Source organism: Notechis scutatus, chromosome 5 (assembly GCF_049901735.1).
Source record: "Notechis scutatus isolate UNSWTSFEM ecotype Mainland chromosome 5, rNotScu1.2, whole genome shotgun sequence".
NCBI lineage: Eukaryota > Metazoa > Chordata > Lepidosauria > Squamata > Elapidae > Notechis > Notechis scutatus.
The window spans coordinates 114,288,203-114,293,946 of NC_142013.1; positions in this window are offsets into that span (position 1 = coordinate 114,288,203).

Genomic DNA, 5,744 nt, shown 5'->3' on the forward strand with positions numbered 1-5,744 from the left:
CCAGTCTGAATATCTGTCTGACTCTGTGATGAATAATAGTAATACTAATAATAATACTACTAAGAATAGGACTGCTCCATCCTATTATGTCTCAATGAAATGCTACTAAAGGAGAGAAAATATGTACCGTATTTGCCGGCGTATAAGACGACTGGGCGTATAAGACGACCCCCAACATTTCCGCTCAAAATATAGAGTTTGTTATATACTTGCCGTATAAGACGACCCCCCACTTGGAGGCGGTGCCAGCGGAGTCCGGCCTCTTAGGAAGTACTTTTGTTGCATGCCCAGATATGGTGCTGCCTGCGTTGGTGGGGGAACTTCATATCGGGAGACCTTCCACCGTTGCTTTCCCTTCTCCCTTGCTGCCGCCCGTCTTCCCTTTGCTTTGAAGGTAAAGCGAATTATTTTACAAAGCCTCCCTGCCCGAGAGGGCAGCCCAACCCAATGTGGGAAGCTAATTTCCCGGTGCCTCTTCCGTTCCTCCCGACCTCCTACACTGCGCCTCTGACGCGCCGGTCCCTTCAGCCCAGCGACCTTTTCCACCTCAAAGAAAGGCCAGGCGGGAGCCGCCGCAGCGGAAACAGCCACCACCCTTAGCCCGACGCAGGGAGAACGGGCGAGGTTAGCGCCCGCCAGCCCGTCCTTCCTGCCTTTGAGGCACCTGCACGGAGTGCCTCCGCGCTCGGTTTCCCCTACCGGCGGGTCCTCCTTTCGTGCGGAGGGCTGCGGGGAAGGCGCTCGCCCGAGAGGATCTCTCCCTCTCTCCCCGCAAGGTCAACATCTGCGCTGCAGAGGAGAGGGCTGCAGCCGGTTCCTCCTGCTTGCTGAGTGGTGGGAAGCCGCGGCCCGCCCCCGGCGATTTGGCAACGAGGGGCAGGAGGAGGCACGCACACACCCGCGGCTCACTTTCCCAGCTCTGCCCAACCCTTATGGCTCTGGCGCGGCCCTGGCGGGCAGCGAGCACCTCCCCGCTGGACCCTCCGCTCATCCTGCCAGGGCCGCGCCAGAGCCATAAGGGTTGGGCAGAGCTGGGAAAGTGAGCCGCTGGTGTGTGCGTGCCTCCTGCCCTCGTTGCCAAATCTCGCACGGGCGGGCCGCGGCTTCCCCACCACTCAGCAAGCAGGAGGAACCGGCTGCAGCCCTCTCCTCTGCAGCGCAGATGTTGACCTTGCGGGGAGAGAGAGGGAGAGATCCTCTCGGGCGAGCGCCTTCCCGCAGCCCTCCGCATGAAAGGAGGACCCGCCGGTAGGGGAAAACTGAGCCGCGGAGGCGCTCCGTGCAGGTGCCTCCAAAGGCAGGAAGGACGGGCTGGCGGGCGCTAACCTCGCCCGGCTCTCCCGCGTCGGGCTAAGGATGGTGGCTGTTTCCGCTGGAGCGGCTCCCGCCTGGCCTTTCTTTGAGGTGGAAAAGGTCGCTGGGCTGAAGGGACCGGCGCGTCAGAGGCGCGCAGTGTAGGGAGGTCGGGGAGGAACGGAAGAGGCCCCAGGAAATTAGCTTCCCCACGTTATTGGGCTGCCCTCTCGGGCAGGGGAGGCTTTGTAAAATAATTCGCTTTACCTTTGAAAGCAAAGGGAAGACGGGAGCGCCTGAAGCCAAGTGTCTCCTCAGGGCTTCGGTTGCAGGGAGGAGCCCTGACTGGCCACACGTGACGACCCGGCGTATAAGACGACCCCCCCAGTTGGAGGCATGTTTTTTAGGGCAAAAAAGTCGTCTTATACGCCGGCAAATACGGTAGGCAAAGAATATATGAAAACACAGACAACCGTTAAAGTGGTCTACTTTTCTAATAAGTTCTAATAAGCTAATTAAATAAAAGGTTTCCATCTCTCTGTCCTCACTATATTAATAAGTTCTAATAACTACATCTGCTTCTGCTTGCTTCACATAATTGTTTAAATGTGTTTCTGGTAACATAGGGTAAGTTCAAGAAATTTTACAAGAGGCTCGTGTTTATTTCCTATCTGTGCCAAAATTCATTCAATGCCTTCTGCCTAGATTTGCACACTTTCTCTGACATTGTCTCCCCTGCATTTAATCTCATAGCTGAATAACCCTAATAAAAGAAAACTGCCATTTTTTTTTTACTGAGAGACAGGGAGAAAGAGAAGAAAGTTGAGCTTTTCTGTACTTGGGCAGAATCAATGTAGTTACAGAGCTCGGCAGGCCCTTGCATGATATTGTCGTTGGTTTCAAACTGTACTTGACTTGTCCTTACAAGCATCCTAGTTTTCTGGCACATAAGAAAGCAACATAGAGCATACTGCATTTAATTTTCAGTTCTTATCTCTTGTTATAGCCAATGGTAAAAGAGACATTTCTGTCAATGGGCTTGTAACAAAATAATTGAGTCTCTTCTCTGGTTTGCCCAAGAGATTTAGGATGTCATTCTCCTCCCTGTAGAATATGGGACTTTGAAATCAAGGCTCTCTTTTATTTTGAGGAAGAAGGGAGTGCATGAATTCTACAAAACGAGTGAGCTGGGAAACACTTAAACAGTATATTGGGTAGATATTTCATCCTGTTTATTTATTTGGTTGCTTCATTTCCTCCAGATGTCGAAGGACAAAGCATACTAATTCAATCAGTCTATGGAGATTCTCAGTTGTCCAAGTCATAGTTGTCTCAAAAATGCTTTCTCAAAAGACAACTGGACTGTTTATTCCTTGAGGAAGAAGAACAAAATGTTTTGTTTCTCATCCAAGAAACTTCATCAGTTATGATGGTGTATGTCAGGATTCCGGCAGTTACTCCCATTTAAATCATGAGTCTCGAGCCAAATTTCCAAAACTTAAAAAGGATTTATTGGGAGTTAACATGCCGGCACTGCCTGGGTGTAGCCGACTCTGAGACACATAATTCATTGTCACCCTTGACCCTGGTTCCCCCCTCCCCGGGTCTATCATAATTCATATTCTCCAATGGGACAGACACATCCATAGCGAAGAGTCATCAATCATGCCCTCCAGTTAGAATTTCAGAAACTTCAATCACCTAGTTACTATCTCTGAAAACATTTATAGAATGCAGTTTTGGTTTTGCAAGCTACTGCACTGCTCCCCCTTCCTTTCTGCTGGCAACTCTAAAAAAAACAGAGAAATATTTTAGGAGTTGACATTGTATATATGGGGAGGGATGGACAATAGGTACTGATAATTGAGACTGGATGGTGTGGGATGGAAGGATAGGTTCTGACCAGATGGTAGAGGATGGGTGAGTTGGAATTGTATTTCTCACAGCAATACACAAAGAGACCAGCTGACTGCAAGTTGACCAGTTGATCTTCCCATTACAAGACCCTCATATGCAATGACCCATACCTGACTCATCATGATCCACCACAAGACCCTCCCCATCACAAGACCTACTGACCACACAAAGCAGAAGCATCCCCTAAATTCCATTGTTGGAATTTACCTAGCCTGGTAATGAAATATTCAGAAACTAACCCACAAGTTCGGAGAATGAACCTCCATTCTCATCCTACACCCGAGCTACAGATATTTCCCACTATCACAAAGCTGATGGAGTTAACAGAGACAGCTAAATTTAGTAGTTTAACTGAAGAAAGAATGCAACTAACTTTGTTTCAATATTTCATTAAATATTATATTTTATATGTATGTGTTGTGATTCCGGCATCTGCTACAGGTTTTTTGAATGACAGCTCCAGCGAGGAGGACTTATATGAATCAGCAAGTTCTAACGATGAGGAGGAGATGAATGCATTTGATTTGCAAGGTCGGCTTGAACCTTCAAACTCCTCCACCCTTCAATTAGGTGGTCAGCCGGGAACGGGTGATAATGAGGAACAGATGATATCTTCAGGTGAAGAAGATGATAATTTGGATGATTGCTGGATAGATGTCAGGACAAGACGTCTCCTGACAAGGAGGAACCAACGAGGATACAGTAGGAGGGCAGACCAGCAATTAGACTAATTAGTTACTCTATAAAGGGAGAGATATGACTTTGCACTTTGTCCGGAACAAAGTGTCTATTTGCAAGAGAGAACTGAAAAGCATAGTCTGGAGGATTTTGATCTGAAATATCTTGTTGGGATTTGGATTTAATTCGTTGGAACTTCTACTTATTGGAATTATTTTGTGAAGGATTTTGATCTGAAGAATCTTGTTGAGTCTTGGATTTAGTTCGTGGGAACTTTTACTTATTGGAGCTATCTGTGAACATTTTCCTGTTTGCTGCCTTTCTTTACAAGGACTGCTGCTTTCAGCCTTAACTGTTTATTTTTAGAAGGTGGGACATAACATTTTTGTTCCGGACCCACAGACCATCTTTGCAACGATGGATTCAACTCAAATGCAACAATTGGTGGATCAGCAACAGATGCAGATAAATCAATTACTCCAGAGCAACGTATCCCTTCAAAATCAGGTAACACAATTATTATCGTTTGTTGCCAATTCTCAAACTGTTTCGGCTGCAGCTGGAGTTCCCCCTGCACCCACTGTGAGAAAAATTCCGATAGCTATGCCAGATAAATTTTCTGGGCAAACGGACATGTTTTCAACATTTTTGGGTCAGTGCCAATTGTATTTTTCTGTGAGGCCGGAGGATTTCCCAACCGATCGAGTTAAAATTGGCTTTATTATTAGTTTGTTAACCGGGCAGGCTGCCAAATGGGCTACTCCCTTATTAGTACAAGATAGTCCATTACTGGACGATTTCCAGGGGTTTATTCAACAGATGAACGTTATGTTTGAGAATCCAATTAAATCTCAAACTGTGGACAGAAAAATTGAGGGATATTATTCAAGGTAAACACTCATTGCAAGAATACGTTGCAGAATTTCGCTTGTTGTGTATGGACTCCACCTGGAATGAACCAGCTCACATGGCAGCATTCCAAGAGGGTTTGTCCGACAGTATCAAGGATGAACTAATTCATGCAGAGCGTGCTTCAACTTTGGACACATTGATTACTCAATGCTTACGTATTGAAGCTCGCCTACAACATCGTGGGTGTAAACGGACCGTTGCAGAGCCACCTGTGTTTCCTCGTTCACGCACCCCGTCTATGAGGGTTTTCCAATCCAGAATTCCAGCAGAGGAGCCGATGGAGATAGGCGCACTCCGCCCTCGTTTAACAGTTCAGGAACGATCGAGAAGATTTCAGGAAGGTTTGTGCCTTTATTGCGGGGGTTCGGGACATTTTGCAAATTCCTGCACTCGGAAGGGGACTCGTGGACCTGTATCAAAACCCATTGCTGGTCCGTCGGGAAACGGGGTAGGCCCGACCTCAGGGAAACCTTAGGTCGGGCACAGTATTCACTTTCATCTCAAATTGCTGAAGTTAATTCTGGCCCTCCTCGACATTTACTTTTGGACACTCGCATATTCTTGCAATCTCGGAAGGAGGGAATCCCTGCCGTGGCACTGGTGGATTCAGGGCTACGACTAGCTTTATGGATTATGATTTAGTAAAACATTTCAAAGTTCCTTTAGTGCCTGTGAATCCCCCCATGCAGGTGGAAACCGTAGATGGGCGCGAACTCAAGTCGGGACCTATTCGCTTGCCACCCAACCACTGCGTATGCGTATTGGGGATCACGAGGAGGCGATAAGTTTTTATATCACTTCGAACCTCCATCTTCCTTTGGTGCTCGGAGTATCCTGGCTGCGTCTACACGATCCGTTGGTGGCTTGGGCGCAGAACGCTGTTTTTCTTTTCCAAGCCTGCAATGTGTGGACCACCTGAGACATGTCTGCGCAGGCCAACATAT